The 21,698-nt window shown below is 42.8% G+C and overlaps 1 protein-coding gene and 1 long non-coding RNA gene across 10 annotated transcripts in view; one reads left to right on the top strand and one right to left on the bottom strand.

The window, feature by feature from the left end:
* LOC143896610 (uncharacterized) overlaps positions 1-14,809 on the bottom strand; it is a 31,255-nt gene extending 16,446 nt beyond the window's left edge. For 2 of the 5 annotated variants that reach the window (XR_013256705.1, XR_013256703.1), the window contains exon 1: positions 14,299-14,809. This is a non-coding gene — a long non-coding RNA (uncharacterized LOC143896610). The remainder of the gene's footprint in view (positions 1-14,298) is intronic. The other 3 variants (XR_013256702.1, XR_013256706.1, XR_013256704.1) reach the window with 2 other exon arrangements.
* The window catches only part of LOC143896537 (adenosine receptor A1), a 167,285-nt gene that overhangs the window by 95,446 nt on the left and 50,141 nt on the right, over positions 1-21,698 (top strand). The gene's annotated exons all lie outside the window — the stretch shown is intronic.

Genomic DNA, 21,698 nt, shown 5'->3' on the forward strand with positions numbered 1-21,698 from the left:
CGAGCGTGCGCTTAAGCTATTTCGATCCGACACAGCGAAATAGCGAGCGCAAATAAACACCTCCGCGACCCAACTTCGGCGAGGCGAAGAAGTTCGCTATACGAACGGCCTTTCCATCTGCCTTTCCAACGACGTGCGAGGTGCGAGGTGCGAGGTGTCTTGGAAACAATTCCTTCTTGGACATGTAACGCTGAGTCAGGATCAGACCGCCCGATAAAACGCGGCCCCGGCTGTTTTACATACAGATCTGATAGCGCTTACTTGCGCGTTGATTGATGCGTGTGCACATTAATTGCCGCATTATCTCGTCGCGAAGGAGGACCGACTTGAAAAAGCTTTTAATGCCTCCCGTTTTAGGATCACTGGCAGGCTCGGGCAAGAAGATGCATTGTACATCGCGAGCGGTTTGTTGTTCCGTCTGCTTACAAATTCGCCATCCTCCGCGTTATGCACGTACGCTAATGAATGGTTGGCCCCATCGGAGTTTTATACCGGGCAGACGAAACTCGGACACCGAGAGGACTCTATGGGGAATTCAATGCGCTACGAGAACCGTAATCTTCTTACATACGAATGCATTATATATTTAGTACTCGCTTTCTCGTTTTCTCGCTAATCTCGGCTCAGGGTTTTCGTCATGCGTGTGAACGTGCATTAAAAGAGACGGTAATTTTACTGAAGCGTTTTGCAGATATAGCGCGTGTTGTTGAGAGATCGGTTTTCGCCTCGTAACATCGCAGCTGACTGCGCATACTGGACGGCGTAATTTATTCCAAAAATAAATTCCCGATCCTCTTAGAGAGGATCATAAAGTGCGCGTCGTAATAACGGGTGCGTCTTATGCGGCAGCACGGATTTACGCGCGGGCGCGAAATGATTGACATGCGTGTACGGCCAGCCGTAGACTGTTTATGCCGTCTTACGCCGCGGAATACGAAATACGGCGCGCGCGTTTTTGGAATATATGCCGGTACATTATGCACAGCCTGAGCGATGACCCCCGTGTACCGAGGGAAGGCTCTAAGTTTACGTAAACCCATGACCCATGCCTCTTCTCCCCTCCCCTCCCCTCTTCCCTCCCCGTGATCTAAGGGGTCCAGAGATTACCATCGTTGCGCGCATAAGAATAAAGTCGGTTCCCGCGAAACAAAGGTGAAACGTGATTTACATGTTGGCTCTGGTATATCACGACATTTGCATCGCCTGTTTGCTTCGAGTCACGTGATAAATAGCCCTGCTGTTGCAGTAATGCTTAGTCCATCGTACATACGTATATACGTATAAGATGAAGCCGGCGGCGGGGGCGGCTGATTTATCACTTTTTTTTTTTACGAATTGATTATCCTGACGATATTGCTTACACTGAAAGAATTCTGCCCCTTTTATTATGCAAAGCTGTTTTTTCATATGTTTTTTGTGTATCAAAAAAAGCTCTCTATTGCGTTAAAGCGTATATTTGTGATTTACAACATATCATGTAAATATGTTAATCACGTTGACAATATATTCAGAATCTTTAGTTAGAATTTAGAGATTTGTGCGTGGAAGAAATATTCTAAATAGATATGAAAAAACTCTAATAAGGACCACTTCGACCAAACTCCCATTAACTTAATCGTTGATTAAAGGGTTGCCAACATGACAAAGTAATTAGTGTGACCATTTGTATTTCTGGCGATATAATTGTCCTAGCCGCCGCGATCTAGCCCAATCTTTATTCGTTACATATCTTTCTTTTCTATATACAATACACGAAAAGATATGTAACGAAAGATTGGGGATTAGGACAATTATATCGCCAGAAATACAATTGGTCGCACTAATTATTTTCTCATGTTGGCAACTCTTTATAATCAATGATTATGTTAATCAGAGTTTGGTCGAAGTGACCCTGAAACGTAGAATCACGAAAATTAACCCTATTCACTTCAACCATGCCCTTACGTATCCCACGAGTTCATAACAGTCGTTTTTTTGTAAAAAAAAAAAAAAAATTATTGTGGGATAATTCCCCCCCCCACGCCGAAAAAATGATTTTTTAAATAAAACGAGTCGTAATGTGTTTGTCAACATATAAATGTTGTAAAAAAATATTTAAATAAATGATTTCCAAATGTTATTTACATTGATTTTTAGTCGAAGGTACAAAGATATTATAATAATTTTTGGGGAATTTTTCAAAGATTAAAGAGGCGGAAAAAACGTTGGAGTGAATAGGGTTAAGATACCTTATTGTGTACGGTCGTTAACGTTTGCCATTTAGACGGACGATGACTTCCGAACATCTCTCTTCTCATTGACAATTATATACGAGACGAAGGTAAAGGCTGAACGTCAGGAACAAATATATTGTTCAGGCGGCGAGTCATGAAGGATTAATGGCGAAAGGTATCGTTTGTATCTTCGTGAGCTAACTCGATTTGATATTCGTCGTTATTAGTATACGAATATGATTAGGAATGAAGAATGCGACGCTGATGGCCGGACATTTGTAATTCAACGTGTATGGCGGTTAATAAATCGCTCTGTTGGTGGAGAACGAAGCGCCTTAAAAGTCGCAAGTCGCGGATCACGAACTTGGCTGAGTTGGCGGTCGTTAACATCGCACGAGAGAGAAAGGGGAAGGGTGAGCTGCAAGCAACGTAAAGAGATCCAGATACTTTACTGTCCAAAAAAGGCGGCGCGGCGCGTCGTTGTGCATTCGCCAGTGCATCGTAATGCCAGGAAGCGACGCCGTCGTCGTCGTCGCCGCCGCCGCCGCCGCCGCCGTTGCCATTGCCGTTGCTCAGAATCCATAGGGAGGGTTATTCGCTCGTCCGGAATATTTCTCGTTTTGCGGCGTACATCGCCGCCGTCGCCGTCGCCGCCGCCGCCACCGTAGCGGCCAAACTCATTGCAATTCGGATCGCGTAATTACATGCGCCGCGGCGGACGACATCTTGCCGGCGATGCACGCGCGTTGCCGCGCAATGTGCAGTCGCGGGAAAATATAACAAACGGGAGATTACTGCCGGCTGTTTCGTCGCGCCCCGCGCCTCGAGGGTCTCGTGGGACTTTCGGAACTGGCGTATCTCATATTCCGAATTGCGTCGCGCGCGATGGAACGGGAGAGCAAGCCGAGCGCGAGGCCGAGCGTCATTAGTAACCCTTGATCTTTCCGTTTCACCATTTTCCTTTCCCTAATTACGTAATGAGTATTTATGTAATGGAACTTTTTTTTAGCAAGTATGCGATAGATTGAATACACTAAATTTTCCGACATACATTTCACATCATTATGATATTACATTACGTAATTATGTACGATTGACGCCGAGTTTAAATATTCAAAAATTTTTATTTATAATGTAAATATTTATAATATTTATAAATTATTTAAAGTCATATATTTGAAAAAGAACAAGAATATATTCTTACATATTACACCTTTGCAGGAAATTATTTTGTTGTAATGAAAGTGCGTAATGTATCGGTGCATCCGGCATTTTACGGTGCATTAAAAGACACTAGTAACAATAGTAACATAATTCAAGACGGCTTACGTAGGTATCGCAGACCCTTAAAAGAAGCGCGCGTTCCATTTTTTGAGCTCAGCTCGTAATAGCATTGCTGATGTCGTGTTGGTAGCAACGACCTTATAGGGCTCTCTGTGTTGCGCACGTATAGCAGTGTCGCTAAAGCCCGGCTCTAAATTCCGAAGCGTGTGCATCCTAAGCTCTCCAGGGATAATAGAAAGTTAATGGTCCGTCTCGTCGTCGCTCGACTTGGCTAGCGCAGTTCAGAACGTGTTAGAAGGGACACGTGACTGCCCTTTCATTAATAGAGAGTGACTAATTTGGACGGGAGCGTCTTGGCAACGATACAAAGAGGCCGTGGCTTAGACGTAATTACAAGAAAAGGAAAAATTCTTTGTTGCAGAAACGCTTCCTATACGTATTCCGCGGATTCCTAAACGCGAACACGTTTACACACGCCAGTCATGAGCGCCAGTTAGCGCTTTTACGCGCATTCGCCGATCGATACGCACGTTTTGCAATAGCTTAACGCGACGGTTACTCAAGTTGGCGTTCGCTTTGCGCGATAGACGGATAAACAGTCTACACCCCAAAGACTGCGGATATCGAGAGTCAAGTGTATTCAAATTTTGAACTTCAATACCATAGCTCCCATAGCTGGATACACCACCGATCGGCGGCCGTTCCTATATATTCATCGTTATTCCCTTACAATTCGAGCACAATCGGAGTGCGGCTAAGAGGGTGCGCCCGTTACCGCAACCGGCACCGCGTCTCTGATACCGGAATACTCATCTCACTAATAGTCGGAACTTCCCTATCTTCTCCACCTCTGTTCCCAGGCTCGATTGTGAATCGCGGCCTAAGGGCGAACAGATCCCTCTGATCTCCGGGCGCGATATCAAAGTATGCCGGGATATAATGCCTGCGTCTCTTTCGTTCCCGCCTCTCTTTCTCCCTTTCTTCACGCTCGGATGTTCGCCCGCGAGAAGATGGAAACGGCAAAAAATTATAAAACACAACCACGGCGACGGTAAATCGACGTTTTCCTGTTCTCCCGCGGAGAGAGAGAGAGCTCGCTTAAGCGTGAAACGTATCTCCGCGTATTTTATATTCCGCACGGCTCTCCATTTATTCCCGCCCGTTCGCGCGAAGGTGGTTGCTAGACATCGATTTTACCTCGATCCCCATCTCGACGCGCGCCCGCCGCCGCTCATAAAATGACGCGCGAATAGAGAGAGGAAACCTGATGGGAACTAAGCTCGGGAAACTGGGTCTCCGCGATATGCCGAGGAATATGATGCCGGCGAGATTGATATTTCTTGCATGCTTTATTTTAGCTTAGCCTATTGCTTGATCATTGTGTCGCGTGAAGACAATATTACGCAGTGTCTTATTGTTAGTCGCGACATTCGATACAAAAAGTGCGTACTTTCTTTCTGACTTATTTTTTAATGTCTGGAATTAATTTGATCCGTTGTATGCGTGGCGACGACGATGTCACGGCAGTCACGGCCGCATTGTTCCTTATTATTCGCGGTGTTGATAAGAGACGCTGGCGTGTAATATTCTCGCTCACTGGAGACGGACGATATGACTTCCGAATGTCACTCGTATCTTTTGCCTGTCTGCGCCAACGCACTCCTCGGTGCATCCAAGACCCAAGATGCGTTTATTATGAAAATAAGTGTATCCGGGGGTGGTCGCGGATGTTCCGCTTGGTAATAGCTGTTCCTACGTCGCATCTCTCGGAAAGCGCGGAAGGCGGCGGTGGCGAGGACGCGAGGTCGGGGGGTAAGTATCCGTGAATGCGCCGGCTACGGACACACGGATGAGGAATCGTGTGCAGTGGCGTTTTCACCCACGTTCCATCTCCCGTCGTGGTGTTGGTGTCCGTCCCTTCGACCCCGGCCGCGCGTCCGCGCGCGCATCCGCTTCTATTCCATGTCGCGGTGCTCTCTCGACGTACTTCGACGTTTGGAATGGGCGCGCCCCTTCGGGCTGTGCCAGCGGGATCGCCAGAGCGGATGAAATCGTCGACTGCGATCCGGCGATGTGTTTCCCGATAACGTTAAATCGTCCAGCGCAAGGGATTCCTATACGGAATACCGGCGGCGGAAGCGAGCGATGGATATCGTAAAGCGGGCCGCATGAACGATAGCCCGGTGAGATCTCCCTGCAGAACCGAAGACTTTCTCCGCGTCTTTCTAGGATGGGAATTCGCGATAGTGTACCCCGTGGTACCGCGCGCGTCGTGCTATCAATTTCTGGTTGCTGACCGCAAAGTATTTCGGACGCGTAATACTTATTACTCGTACGTTTCCCGCTCTCGCTTTTTAGTTCGACGAGATTAGAGTGGATTACATTTATCGCGTGTCTTTCGAGATGAAAAAGTATCGCGTAAGAGAATATATCGCGCGAAGGAAGTGCAGAGCGAAGATACAGTAAATAAAGGATTATACAATGAGGAATAAAAGCAGGATCGTGCCGCGAATTGTACTTATTGCTTGTAGACATTCTGTTGCCGTAATCTGACATAAATCCAAAGAGTCCATTATATTTATTGCATGCTTTATAACGAGAAAAAATATCCTATCGTGGAAAACCTACGTGAGAGATATATATACAAGAGAAGGATATAAAATAGGTATAGTAAATAGAGGATTACATATACGATCGATAATAAAAGCCAGAAGGAGTTTGCCAACTTCCGTATTCGGGAACTATACAACTTCTTCCCATCTATCTGTTCTTTGATCAATGTGAAGCTGCAGATTTTAACAAAAGCCTGAGATGATTTCTTTGACGAATTCTACAGCTCAATAACAAAGTTTTATTCTTCAGTTAATTAATTGTAATTTAATAGAACGTTATTTTGAAGTTTAATTTGTCGAGATATTCAATATTATTTAATTAGAAAATTGTACAAAGAAAAATATAACGCTCAATTAAAGAAGAGAAAAAATTCACAAGATAAAACGATAATGTTAAATATATATTACGCGTTATGATATGTGCATAATATTTAAAACTACATGACATCTATTAAGTGTTATCTAAATATTTCTGTGAGGAACGTAACAGTGTTTTTTTTTGAGCATCTGATTAGTCGTATTCGAGCACTGTAATTTTCAGATCAGATTTTGTAGTCCATTTCCGGAAGACGACAGAAAATTTTAGATTAGATGGTACGAGTTTAGGAATATATGTGCATATATGTGCATATATGTGAATTTTGTTTCATATTCCAATTTCATTCTGGAGATTCTATAGCAGACACATTCTGCGGTATTATTCCTTCTATTTATGGGGTTAATAGAGGTTATCATGAAGAATTTCTCGAAGTAATGCGAGACTACGGTTTCGGTTTTCTAACGAATAGCTACGGAGTACGATACTTCCGGCTGCGCCATTCATACCAGAAAATCACACATTGCTGCAAGTTTAACCTTTAAATGGAGACACTTCGAGTGAAGGCGCAAGATATTCTTAGCTTTGCAACCGTTGTTATAAGTAACAAAATTATGCAAAGAAAAATATAGCGCTCAATTAAAGAAAGGACAAAAAATTCACGAGAGAGAGAGAGAGAGATAAAAGCGATAATATTGAATATATATTGCACGTTATGTGGTATGTATATCATATTTAAAATTATATTACGACATGTATTAAATGTGTGTTATCTAAATATTTCTACGAGTGATGTAACGATGTTTTTTGTGCAACTGATAAATCGATAATATTCGAGGATTGTAGTTTTCAGATCAGGATTTATAATCCATACCTTCCGAAAAACAATAGAACATTTTAGATTCGATAGCATGAGTTTAGGAGTAATGAGCACTTTTTTTGCACATTATATTGTCCAATTTCATTCTGGACTCTAGCAGAATTACGGTACAATTTGTATACACATTTGCTAGATCTTGCAGTAAAAGATATTTCCCGACAAGTTTTTCATTTATTTTATAATACATATTATTAGAGAGATATGTTACACCACGTCATCTCGTTTCTGACCTTCAATTTAATTAACTTGTTCCGACGAAGTGTAAGTCTTATTGTAGCACAATATTTTTCTCAAAAATGTGGTCTCAATTAGGCCGAGTTTGCTAATGAGCGGACACGCGAGGCATCTGTTTATGACGTTAAAACTCATGTACGCGCTTGTGCCTTCGCCCTATTCGGCAAATGTCCCGCGAAAGTTCTAACGAAGACCGTGTACTTTTTACTCTAATTGCCCCTATAAAAGTGACAAATCCGCACGGCAGCCCGAAACTTTCTCCATTGGCCCGCTGCCCTGGCCAATACCCAAATATACCTACTTCATTTACGGAGACGCTTTCCACACTGAGGGCGAGGGGGCCCTTGCCGCTCGGTCCGAATATAATAGATAAACGTCTATTCCCTCCCTCTCCCTTTCCTCCCTATCTTTCGGGCGGGCATGCCGACGACGGAGGTACGCTTTACGTTCTAAATGCGGGCCGCTTAGATATGCGCAATATCTGCGACTGGCGCGCGATTTGTCTCTCCGGCGTGGCGGCAGTTCGGAAAAAGAGCTGGGATTGAATGGATATATAACCCGGCTTTCTCGCCGAACCCGGTGCATCTATCTGCATGCGACGCGAGACGGCGCGGACGCGACGCGGGGAAAAGCGAGGCGAGGCGATGCGACGCAATGCGAGGTGGCGCGATCGAAAACTTTTCCGGATTGCATCATGCGAACGATAGGGAAAAGTAAAGGAGGAAACAGTCTGCGACTGTATACTTATGGACTCCCTAACATCGGCACTTTAACCATCTGCACGAAAATCTCCATCCGATATATATATTTAATCTTTGTGACTTGTGAGACACTTTTTAGTAGCCTCATTTCTCATATAGCGCGCAAAACAAGGCGGCAGGCATTATATATGCGCGATCTTTTTCTTGTCGTTAGTTAGGGAAAATATCTCGACGCTGAATGTAAAAGTTGAAATATACTCTCTAATATATATAGGTCCATGACGCGAAGTTCTATTACTTTAAATTTCATATTTATAACAAAATTTTATGTAAATCGTGAACTTAATCGAATCTTGCCCCGATGAGGTTCCTGTACAATTAAAGAAAGAAGCATAGACGAGTGAAGAAAAACCGGAGGCCGCTTATCGACTCTGCAGCATCCCGCTGTCTCGCGAAGAAATATGTTCTCGCGAGGCGACGCGGCGCGGAGATTTTGGAGCGTGAGTTTTTTGTGCATCTAGTCGGCCGAGATTTTTTGTAGATTACGGTCACGTCGTCGGATCTCGCTTCCCCTCTCTCTCTCTCTCTTTTAGAGAGTGTCGCGAAGGTTCGCGCCTAGCGAAATGAGAAATGTCGCGCGTGATGACGACCCTGTATTTTCTCCGATACGACGTGAGCGCGAAATAACTTTTGAAGGGGAAACACTGCCGCTCGGCAAGAGCAACACGATCGCGGCAACAAAATTAATGCGCGGCACGATGTTTCTCTGTCTCCAAATCTAAGATTAGCGCGCGCAGAGGAGAACCGCAGTTTCAATCCGGAAGCATTCGCAGCGTAAATACGCTCTAAAAATACGCATTAAAAACACACGTTAAAAATACGAATTAAAAATATGCATTTATAAATATGCATTATAAATATGCATTAAAAATACGCCAGTATACGTTTTCCGAATGACGAATACATTTTTTTCGTCACTATTTTTGGGCAGGAGATTTCTCTGCAAGAAAAATATCTTAAATAGCAGAATCAAAAGACAAACGAGTTGTTATTTAACATCACGCTCTTTTTGATAAATTTGAGATAAATATGTGTTTGATTAAAATTTAATGAATCTAATTACGAAATTGCTTAAAGAAATTGTGGGGAAAGTTACGCTTTATAACTTAGCAAATTAAGCTTCATATAAATGGAAGACAAGAATAAGCTCGTTCTTCGGCTACTTTTGGGATTATAATGTTATTTATTTCATGGAAGAAATTATGGTTTGAGATTAAATTTCCGAGTGGTTTAACGTTTACTTATTCAGAATTAATTCTGTAATAGCGAGCCGGTATTTATAATTATAAATTTCAACGCGCGGATTTTACATTCGCAACACAGTGTCTGCTAATACTGATTAGATAATTTTTTATTTATAAATAATTTATAACAGGACGGAAATAATCGAAAAATTATCTTTCTATCTGACGAAAAGATCATGACACATAAGAGAAAATAAGATTACATTTTTGTTTTTATAAATATAAGGTAGCGAATTTGACGTTATACTAATGTACGTATAGGCACAAGAGTTGTGGCTCTCTCTCTCTCTCTCACACTCACGTTGCCAATATTCCACGGTAATGTTGGAGTCAATATACCCGATGCATCGTGAAAATGTCGAATCGCGAGAACCGATGTAGATATCGAGCGAGAGCGCCCCAAGCGCTTTTTGCATGTCCTACTGTCAGCATCAGGAAATTCAATTCGCGAAATTCATCCGTCGCGTGAGACGAAGTCGCGGGGTCGAACGGAAATTCTTACAATTCTCCCGCTGGCGGGGTAGAGGGAGGAGGGGAGGGAAGGAGGCGCCAAAGCGACGGATTTGAAAAATCTGTTTTCGCCAACGTGCAGGTGACGCCGGGGCTCCATTCTCCCGGCCTCGGAAGACGTCCTTTCACGAGCCGAGTGAAAAATCGCCATAGGAAAATCCTCGGGGGATCACCCAGACGTCCGGGAGTTCTTGCAACGACGACGACGACGACGACGACGACGACATGAATCCGTAATATTTACGACGTCAGCGCTCTTGCCGTGAATATATGAACTCGTCAATGGGGTATTTACGCTGTAATCACGAACGAGTCAATTGAATTCCTTTGTTCTGCTGCGTCATCCGTTAACCGGTAGGAAGCGCGCGAGAAGAAATGGTTCTCTCGCTTATTTCTGACTCGTGCAATATTGCCGATATCTAATTACCAACTTTGATTTATACCCCTTTCAACATCCTCGCTGTTCCTCATTTATTAAGTGTTGTATATTGAAGTTAAGTTTAAATTGACTTTTACGCACCCTCGGAAGAGGTACGTTGAAAAATTTCAGGGAAGATGAATATCTTCTGAGAAAGTAAAATTGAAGAGATCCTTTTGAGAAAACGGGAACCAAGCGCTACTTTTTCAGTAATTCGCAGTAATTCGAGCAAGTAATAAATAAAAAAATATTATTTATTTGGTAAAATATTTATACTTAATAATTACATTTATCTACTTAATATAAGTTTGAATTTCTATCGCTTTTATATTATTGATACATGCAGAACATATACGTGCAAAATTGTTTATAAAAATGTAGTTAAAAAAGTTAGTTTATCACAGTTTTCAATATTTCTTTTATTAATATATTTTTTTTATAAATATTGACATCAGTGATAAATGTAATTATATTTTTATAAACAATTTTGCATGTGTGTGTCAATAAAATAAAAGCAATATATTAATATATTGATAAACGTCTCTCAATATCATCTTTAATCTACCTTTTTTTTTTGCCAGAATTTATTTTTCGTCGATTTTGCTTATACAGTTTATCGAAGTGCACTGTACGCTTATTCAACAAATATGGTATCAGTATATCGTATTAGCCCAATCTTTTTTTGTGGCTCAACGATTTTTCTCATCCCATCATGCGATTTCGTACAGTTTTCCCAAACTTGCGATTCGCGCACACGCTCACCGTCGAAGTTTTCCCTTTTTTTCCCTCCAGTTTTTAATCACTCCGCACCGATCTCTGATATTCAATATGACTTTCGCGCATAAGCAAATATTTGATCGGGTCTGGTCGGCGAATCTTGCCTATCTGCGAGATAATTCTCGTGTATTATATCATCCCGCGGTTGGAAAATTGGAAATCCCTTCGCGCGGATCAAGTTCGGGGATCGACTTTCCATGATTAGGCTTGTGCCAACAGTCGTTTGCACAAGGGCGCGGTTGGTCGCCACGGGCGCTTTTTCGAATAAGCTCGGAAACGCGCGAGAGCGCGATAATTATTTCAGTTTCTTTCATCGGCAAGCACTCTCGGTAATGAGAGACATTCTCCCAGCAGGCGCGGGTATGCATATACGTCATCCTCGCTCCGTCTCGCACGTTTCTGGTCAGCATTTTAATCCAAGCAACAGATCAATGTGATGTCACAAATTGTCCCACTATTATCGGTTTTCGATGTTCCATTACGAATTCCAACACATTTGACACGTTAGCAATCCGTTGTGGCCTAGTTTCCCGTATTTTTCTCATAACGCGAATTTTCGGAATTGCTAGAAACGGAATTGCTTTACACCTTTTTATGTATTATTATTTGAAAGCAAATTTAAGAAATTACTTTGTAACGCGACCTAATGATTTTGATATAAGCATATAAGATTGAGAGAACTAACCGATTTGACTGCCGAATATATTAGAAGCTTAAATATATGCTTATTATATATGCGTGTCGGCGATTTTAATTCGGAGCAGCGCGTGTTTCGTGAGGCGAATATTCGTGAGATATAATGCTTCGGCCGCGCCAACCGGCCCTTTCATGATCGCCCTCCCTTTCTTTCCCTCCCCCTCGTACATGCGATCTTTCTTCTGGTTTCTCGGCCTTGCGCGCAGCTACCCCCTGCTCCTTCACATCCGCGTTCTCTCCTTTCGATGGCGGCATGAAAACAGGTTTTGTCACTTCGTGCAAGCGCTGCGTCCGTTCGCGCAGGGGAGCGCGAGGATATACGTGCAGATTAAACGACACGTTAAGCGCGATAGGCACAAATGGACGTAGTCACATGACTCTCCTGTGTTTACGTGTACACGCACGTACGCCGTTGTGCGAACGTTGTATAAAAGGCACGTGCAAGAAGATCATTGCCGCAATGCTTCTCCGCGCGATGTGTCCTTCCTCCCGGGACTTCGTAAATCTGGGCGTCCAGGGGTCTGTTGCTGAAAGCGCCGTGTTAGGTCTCACGTTAACTGATCCCCAAGCGTAGGAGGTCGTTCGCTATATCGCAACGGGATATTTGTTATGCGCGCGTACGTATGGTATACGAAAACATCCCGGTTATAACGCTACTATCTTCGCTGCACGTCGCTCTTTATGCGGAGAGGTAATAAATTACACGGGCCGTTAAATGAGTACGTTGCCATAACATAAAATTTTATGTATTCCCTTTTACAGCGTTATAATAAATATTACATTAATGCAACTTGATTCTATATGCACGCGAAATTGATGTATATTATGAGAAACCAGGGTTTATGTATTGTGAGAATATATAATTATATAGTTTCCTCATTATCTGGCTTATAAGGATGATGCAAAGTCAGAAATTGAGAATCGAAATGTCCCAAAGCGGCTACCGCATTGCGATGTCGGATATTTTCCCTGTACTTTCATCAACATTAGCTTTTATACGCCATTTACCTCGGTGCTTTAATCTCCATTTTTATTACTTTATGCATTTCTCTCGCGAAGGCTCTTAAAACACTCCGCGGGCTCCTCGGTATTGTATATATAACAAATGTACCTTTCCCTTTATCCTGTTCCACTTTTGATAAAAACGACGCATAAAGCAAACCATATTATTTTTAACTGCGCTCTTGGATAGACATCGTTATAGTGGCAAATTACACTTATTTAAAGACAATATTCGCGCGTGTATGTACATAGCGTAAACCCAAATGGCGCGCATGCACTCGGAACTAACGGAAGGTTGGAGAATCCTTAAAGTAAATGCGCTCGCGGGGTCGAGAACTTACAAGCTTGTTGTTAGTAACTTCAGACTCGGTTTGCCGGGTTGTTGTTCCTCGCGGTTTCGCCGCGCCGCGCCTATACCGCGAGCAACGTTGGCGGCGGGACAGATCCCGCGGGATGTTGCCGCCGAGGACTTACGGGCTAAGAGAATTCGACGTTAATGATCGTAGGGGAGCGACCATTTCCCGCGCTCGCTACATAATTGCTACCGTTGCAATCATTGTAACGCGGCAATACAAACGAGGCTAGAGCGCGAGAAGAGCGGACGTGCCCGCGCGCGGGACGAAGGAAATGCATATACACGTGCAGAGTCGCGGCGGAGCACATAAACGTGGCGTTACGGGGCTTCGGGCCCGGTCGTCGTGCTACTACGTTCCGGGGGCACGAATTATGGGAGACATTTGCGCGGTAGTTATCGTTTTCGGGTTATTAAACCATTTATCTAACGCACAGCGAGCTCCTTTAAATTCTCGACCAATGGTGGTGCTGTGCGCGCCGCGCCGCGGCGATCTCGCCCTTGCCTCTCTCTCTCTCTCTCGTCATCGCCTGGTTTGATGATTAATATCTATTTAGGTTGGTATCGAGCGCATTTTACTGCACATTTTGCCTTCTCCGATACCATTCTGGAGATATCCGACAAAAGATAAGATTCAAACAATGCACGGATACGCTCGTGTGTGTCTACTTTCGAATAAAATCATGCGAGTCAATCGTCGTGACTTGCAAATAAATATAGTCTTTTATTTAGCATTTAGCTGGTTTAGCAATATCAATCAATTTAAATATATTTGCGAGCAACTTGGCGTGAAAACTGTCGCGAAATGTTAACAGATTGTTAACAAATATTATAAAATTTGTTTTTATGTTATTGTAATGTGATCTTTTTACGCGAATTAACTTTTTGATATTGTTTTATATTAATAGTTTAAGAAGTAATTACACTTTAAACATATAGTTGTAATTAGACAACTTATAGTATTAACACCGCCATTACGATAAAGTTTGTGATATTTACCTAACGTATATACCCAGCACGCGTTCGGCACAAATATCCATTAACATTTTACGCTCGTGAAGAAGCCGCATTCAATGTAGTATCGAAGGTTGGTGTGTCGAACCATTAAAGTATTTGCTGTCGCTGCGAGCGAAGTGACATTTGAAAAACGGAATTTCCGCGATTTTTATGACTCGGCACTCTCTTGGCAACTCCCAAATATATTTCCAAATAAAGCTTTCACCATACTCTCCGAGCTACTGCTGCTGGCTGCCGCCGCGCCGCGCCGCGCCGAGGAGTAACAAAAGCAGCAACGCGTTTCTGCGACGCGCGATACACGAGAGAACACGGTCGCGTCGCGGCTGTTCCCGTATTTTTTCCGCGATAAATCCATCAGCGTCGCGGCGCGATGAGCCTCTCGCATGCTGCGTACATACACGGACCACCACTCTCCGAAGTCGCGGACGAGCAATATTAAGAAGGAGAACGCGTATACGCGTTCCGAGAGCGGGTTGCGAGGTCGGAACTTTCCGCGCGTTAATCTCGCACATAAGTTGCCCCGACCCCGACCCCGTTTCTTGTCGCTTCAGCTGGTGCTGCGCGCGCCCCGGCTCGACTGGGGAATATTTGACGTTAATGATTATAAAGTAACCGGCACCCTCCGCACTCATCGGCTAATTGCTCCGTTTTAAATGTCTCGCGACGTATGCCCGCGATGCCCCGTCGCGTCGTCGCACGGTGCGGCGCGTCGCGGCGCGACGAAGCGCCCGGGCAAGATTTACGAGCCGAACCGAACATCAGCGTGCCGAGACGATGAGGTTGTTACTACATTTTGTCTCGTAATCTTCGACCGCGTTATTTTTATTTCAAATCTTAACGTCGTTAGCCTTACGTATAGAGCGATCGCCATAAAAACCGCGAAGATTTTTTGGCCACGTTTGATAGAAAAAAGTTGAGGACACGGAGTCACCACAAATAACATAAAAACCGTGGCGATTGTCACAATCAGCGGTTTGGTACATGTTCCACGCCCCGCATATCGCGGTGACGTTAAAGATGACCGGTAATTTTTTTCGGGTTTTTTCTTCCGAGGAGGGACAAAAAGCGGGATGTTATTACAGCAGTGATATTTTCTCGTTGTCGTAAACGTTCTTACTTAAGACGGTTGCGAATAGTGCATTGACTTTACAAATATTTACCGAGTCGATACGAGTATGTGTCGCGTTGCGCGGGTACGGTAATAAGGCATGTCGCAGTGACAATAATGCCGTGCGACGGTGTGGCGAGATTTGTCAGTGCGACACATCACACATTTGGATGTGCGTCGCAATATTCGACAGATTTTTAGAAACGTATCTGGCTCGCGCGAAAATTTGAGGAGAAAATTCAGCCGAGAATCATAAATATACTTACGACGCGAAAATGGGAAATACACGCACCTATCGAATATTTTAACCAATCTGGAGTCGGGTTCGTCTCGACAGATATAATGGGGTATCATTAATATTTAAACCGCACGCATGTCTATTTAAGCTCGTACTTCGCCATATCTACGCAATAAATTAAATAACACATTCTGTAATATGACAGTCCATATCAAGATTATTAATGGAAAATAAATGGAAAAAATATAAAGGCGTTTTGTGTTGTGCGTTCTGTCTGCATTATACCTCTGCCTACACAACGTGGAATTAAACGAGACGTTAAAAAGGTCCGAATATTTATAAAGCGTGTCGGTGTTTTATGCGTGTCTCTGTTCCTACTAGAATTGCTTTGTACACATTTTTCTTTTTTACTCCGACCTGAGTGTGGTCTTCGGCGTCGCGGTAGGAATTCGCCTAGCCTTTTAGCCTTTTAGCAGGCAAATTATTTCAAGATAAAAGAAAGTCTGTGGGCATTCCGCGGAAATATTTTTTATTCTCTGTGATGCTCTACTACCATTACGGTACATTTATATATCCATTTCGAAAGGAGGAGATATACAGAGTACAACGCCGAACAACATTATGCTTCATGTTTTACCGATAATATTTTGTGCCAATATCTTCAAACTCCTCTTAAATGATACATTTACGAGTAATAAAGGTCGATTAAGATCGTCGTTGCATTAAAGTAACACGTGACTGTCTATTATTTCTCGTTAAGACTACCTTTCTTTACGATCAAGCATTGCGGATGCATCTTGGTTCAATTGATCTAATAGGAATTAATTGTTGTTCGTTATTATATTGCCTGTGCGCCTCGTTTGTTTGCACGTGTGCTCGTAAATGAAATTTACGATTCTTATATTTTTATCCGTTAAGGTGCCTTTTCATGCTGACGCTCGACGCTTGATTTAAGCGTCAAAACTGGTCACGTGACCAACTTCATCGGTAAGAAGGCGAAATAGCATCAAATATGCGAGCGTCGAAACAAGCAATTGACTGAAACGAGCGTTAAAAAGACTGTCACGTGACCTATCACGTGATCAAGTGACGCCCAAATCGAGCGTCGAGCGTCAGCATGAAAAGGCCCCTTTATATCAATTAATAAATTCGCGATGGTATACATGGTATTTAACTTTGCTGCTAGTATATATTCATAGCGATTATTAAGCTTGTCGGACGCTTGAAATATCCGCTTTGCCGCATGAAGAAAATGCACGTTTACGTTATCTAAACGCGTATCTATGTACATACATTCGCAATTAAATAGTCTACGTATTACACAGGCGAGACTTCATTCTCTCCAATTACCTGCGTCATAATAAAACGCGTTATTATATGATTAAAGAATCGCGATGACTCTCCTTCCGCTGTTTAATTTTCCGTCTGAACGAAATAAGAGTGCTTATTTATCTTCGCGAACGTTCTCATCCGGTTTCGCGTTCACTCTACTCTCTCCTTGCGTCGACATATTTTTTATGAATCTGTCCGCACTTTTTAAATAACTTCGCACGATAGCCGATAGGAATAATGATGCACTCAACCATAAAGCAAACTCGCAAAATGCATCCTATGCAAAAATCAATTGACTTAAATATTATATTTAATATCTATATATCTAGGTGTGTACAAATAAGTCTCCGCCGTTTTACAATAGATGGCCCCACCAGGAGGTTATGGTTGAAATTATCAGATGTAAAGTGTTATATCGTAAGGTTGGACATCTGGCAACACCATAAACTTGACATAGTATCGGACTGTATCGGCATCACATAATTCTTTTCGTGCGAAAATGTCGAATTTTGAGCCGAATAAGCGTCATTTGCGGGAACTTTTGATTTATTTTTTTAATTTGTAGAAATCTGCAGCTGAGGCACATCGATTGCTTGTAGAAGCATATAAGTTGTCGTGAGTGGTTTCAATGGTTTAAGAACGGTGATTTTGACGTCGAGGACAAAGAACGTATAGCGGAAGGCCGATAGTGTACGAAGACACGGAATTGGAAGCATTACTGGAGGAAGATTCGTGTCAAACGCAAAAAAAACTTGCACTTACATTAGGAGTGACTCAACAAGCAATTTCACATCGTTTAAAATTGTTGGGAATGATTTTTTTTGATAAAAAACGGCGGAAACTTATTTGTACTTCTTACATATATATGTTTTCTATTGATTCTAGACATCTTAAACTCAGCTATCCTACAAAATACTTTTTACTCTCACTTAACGTTTCCACTTTTATTTTATTTATATATTTATATACGCCCATCTATATTATTCCGTAAGTTTGATCATAGCTTTTCAATTTGGACTTATGTAAACGATATAATAATGATATTATACATTTTCCTTCGATGTCTTGAGACTGTTGATGTCAAAACATGTTCCATAGAATTCTCGATGGACGTTTCATACGACCCTCTGTAAACGAAAGGGTGATATTATTTGCGAGCGTTTTGTCGAGCTCGTAATAACGTCAAAAGATATACACGAAAGAATTAGAAAGAATTTTTTCGGGTCGCTCTATTAATCTCTTTTCGCATGGGCTATTTATTCTGGAAGGGTTGCCTCTATTTAGAACCCTCGTCGCGCTAATATTTCTTCGCGCGAGGCACGAATGAAAGAGCCGGGTGCGACGAACCGAACTGGTCTAATAGATCTCAGCATTAGCGATGCGAGGATGCTTACACGTCCGTCTTCCGCGAGAGAGATGTTTCTACTCGACGTACCTCGGTCTCTCCTTCTCTTTCGTTTCGTTCAATTGCAGAGTTCCATTTAGGTCGTCGCTGTCTGCTTCCCGGAGATGGTCTGAGAACCAGTTCCGTAAACGCCCTAGCGTAAACGCGACTAGAGAGACTCCGTCGCTCCCTCTTGAGGCTGGGCATCCTTTTGGAACGAATAATTAGTTTTACCGTTTTGTGTTGTGTCCCTTAATCCAAACGTTGCCCGAAAACTTTATATTTACATGGGCGCGTCTAGATACTTTAAATTGACGGAATCACGGTTGAAGTACTGTGTACAATACTTATACAATTTTGTAATTATTTGCTTTCAAATTTTTATTATGATAAGTCAAATCTTACTTAGACGTCTTATGTCAAGAAACTTGTGATTTATTTTTTTGTTTTATTCGTTTAATATCTTGAATATATATTTTTTCTTTATTAATTTTTGTATACTTAATTTGTATTTTTTCTACTAAGCAAGTGGTGAAAAAAGAACTTAAGATTTTTTCTAATCTATTAACTTATAATGATATAAAAATTATAAATTTATTAATTATAATTTTTTAATTTTCTTTAGTTTTTTCACATACAATTTGCTTACAAGTTTATATGCCAAATTAATAAGTATGATTTATTGCTCATTTATGATCTTTATTTTACTTATAATTGATTCAGTTATTACAAAAACTATTTTCGTGAGGAATAATTGGCTTACGACTTGCGATATAAAATTTTATAAACTTTTTTATTTAAAACATATCGCTGAAAAAATGATTGCGCAGTTTGGAATTTATCTGCTTTTTTTTGTGGCTTTTTCTCCACCAAGATTCTCTTTGTCTAATTTAAATATATCGCTACGCGTTCCACACCTTCTATGGCGATTCGCAATCTGTGTGAGCTAGGTCGGCTGAAGGCCTCCATAATCATGGTGAAATAAGCCCGCGCAGCTGGCTCGCTATTGTCCTGTATTACGTAAACTTCACTATACTCCCCACCTGCATTATGCACCGACTTGCAAACTCGCGCGCTGCAATTCGTGGACTCGTTGCCAGAAGCTCGTGCCCGGCATTCACAAAAATGAAAGCCCTTTCAGAAGTCTCTTAGAAGAGTCCTATAATGAACCGTGGAAGGAGATTGCCCGCGTTTACCTATTTTAGGACGGTGTTTCGAAATGAAGAACAGTTTTTTGCGCAAGCGTTCTTTCGCCCTTTCGTTTTTTTTCCGTTCTTCTTTTTATTCGTAACGAGCGCTGCACCCTCCACTTTACCCTCGGCTCGATTCCGCTGCATTCCGTAATTGCGTGCGAAACGAAAGTCTCAAAGTCGATAATTAAACGCCGTCGGTGAGACTCGCTACCCTCTCCCCGGGGATAATAGGGTGAGAGAAAGGAGTCAAAGGCACATAACGTCCAGGATTTGCCGACTTCGTTGTCCTATTTGCGCAATAATTTCGCGCGTGTAGCTTTTCCGCCGGCTGCATAAATGTCACGCTCGGTGGGTATGTTACGCCTTCGCTCGAGAGTTGGCAAATTGGATTAAGCGGTGTATCCGAGGGTTCCAGGAACTAATGGGTACCAGGGCCACCGGCTTCCGCTGACTATAAAGTTCGCTTGCTGGCTTGGCTGGCTGGCTGGTTGGCTGGCTGGCTGGCTGGCTGGTGCCTACGCCGATGCCGGAGGTAACAGCAGGCGGTGGTGTGATTTCGGCTGTATTAGGGACTAGCTCATGTCGCTTTAAACTGTCACGCGTTGACAGCGGTCTACCGCCGCAGCGGGGATATCTACCAAGTTTATTATCGCCGACGCAAATCCTGGTCGCGGCTTGGGCGCCACTGCGGTTCTTTTACGCGGATCAGAAATTCTCTCGCAGCTTTAGTGGCGGATCTAGCGCGTGGAAGCGCAGTGCGACGCGGGAAAACGAGGGTATGTCTAGTATTTTTCTCGAGCGAAAATAATCCGATGGGGGAAAACTTTCATAAAAAAAAATAAGAGATAAAGTCGCGATGAGAGAGAGAGAACATTTCGAAAGTCACTTATTGCTCAACAAGTTTTTCCAAAATCGCGTTTCTCGTTTCAAAAACGTCATAAGATATTGAGCTCATTTAAATGCGTATAGTGCAAAAAGAGACCTTTTCAAAATATACGTATTATTTTACATGATTTTTGCTTTTAGTTATCGAGCAGAATTGTTTATCAGGTGCATACATTAATATGGATATCGATCTACTGTGTTTTTGTGTAATACGCGGGTAATCTCATTATTATGTAATAAATCTAGATTAGGCGATAATACGTTTCAGCCAGGAATTGTATGCCCTGTCGATTAAACTTTAGATTGTGTTATTTGCGAGGAAATGGTTAAGTCAAATCACACGCGAAATAGGAAACGCGGCAATATACGCTCCGAAGCCCGTTATGGATTTCTGTGGCTGTTCGGCTTATCTTCTTTAACTTTATCGATTAGCGAGCGGTGTGAGAAATGGGTTGAGCAATGTATTAAGAGATTTCGACAGTTTGGGATGTACACATGTAGACGATTGGATTTTCGCGAACATACCGCGAATACGTGACGGTGGTAAGCCTTGTACGCGTCTCATGGCAATACGCGGGACAGGATTGTCGGCGGGTAGGACTCTTTAATGGCGCATTAGAAGCACTCAGCGTTTCGCATACGCTTTGTAACCCCTTCCGGGCCATACAATTATTAAATTACGTTTAACTGTCACTAATAGCTTGGATTAAAATTGTCCGGCGATTGTTGGCGGAGTTATTTCTCCCGGAGAGAGAAAAGGGGACTTAAAAATACGAGAGTGACTACGTGCAATGGACAAGTTTCCGTAGAGCAGTTCGTCCAGTTTCTCAAAGTTCGGAACCTCACCTGGCCGGTAATTCGCAAACTGAAGGTTGAATCCCGGAAAGACGGGAGTTACGTCGAAATCATTCATTGGAAGACCGGGGCCGCTATAGGATACGGGCGGGGTGGGAAGGAAGGGCGAAGTGACCGTTTGCTACGAATGAATAAAGTTTCCAAACAAATTTCGTCCAGGACGAGAGAGGATGACCGTCGTTTGCAGCTTGGGATTCGCGGTAAACTACCGCGAAGGAACGCGCTGCCGCTATCAAACTCGACTTAGCCCCTTAACGGGCGGAGGAAAAGAGGTGGTGGAATTGACGTTGGAAGAGCGCGAGCTGTCGCGAGTTTGTGAGTTGCGCGCGGAAAGGAACTGACGAAAAACTTGGAGTCGTCGCTAAATGCCGTAACTATCCGCGTTTA

Source organism: Temnothorax americanus, unplaced genomic scaffold (genome assembly GCF_048541705.1).
Source record: "Temnothorax americanus isolate GAGA-0224 unplaced genomic scaffold, ASM4854170v1 Scaffold19, whole genome shotgun sequence".
NCBI lineage: Eukaryota > Metazoa > Arthropoda > Insecta > Hymenoptera > Formicidae > Temnothorax > Temnothorax americanus.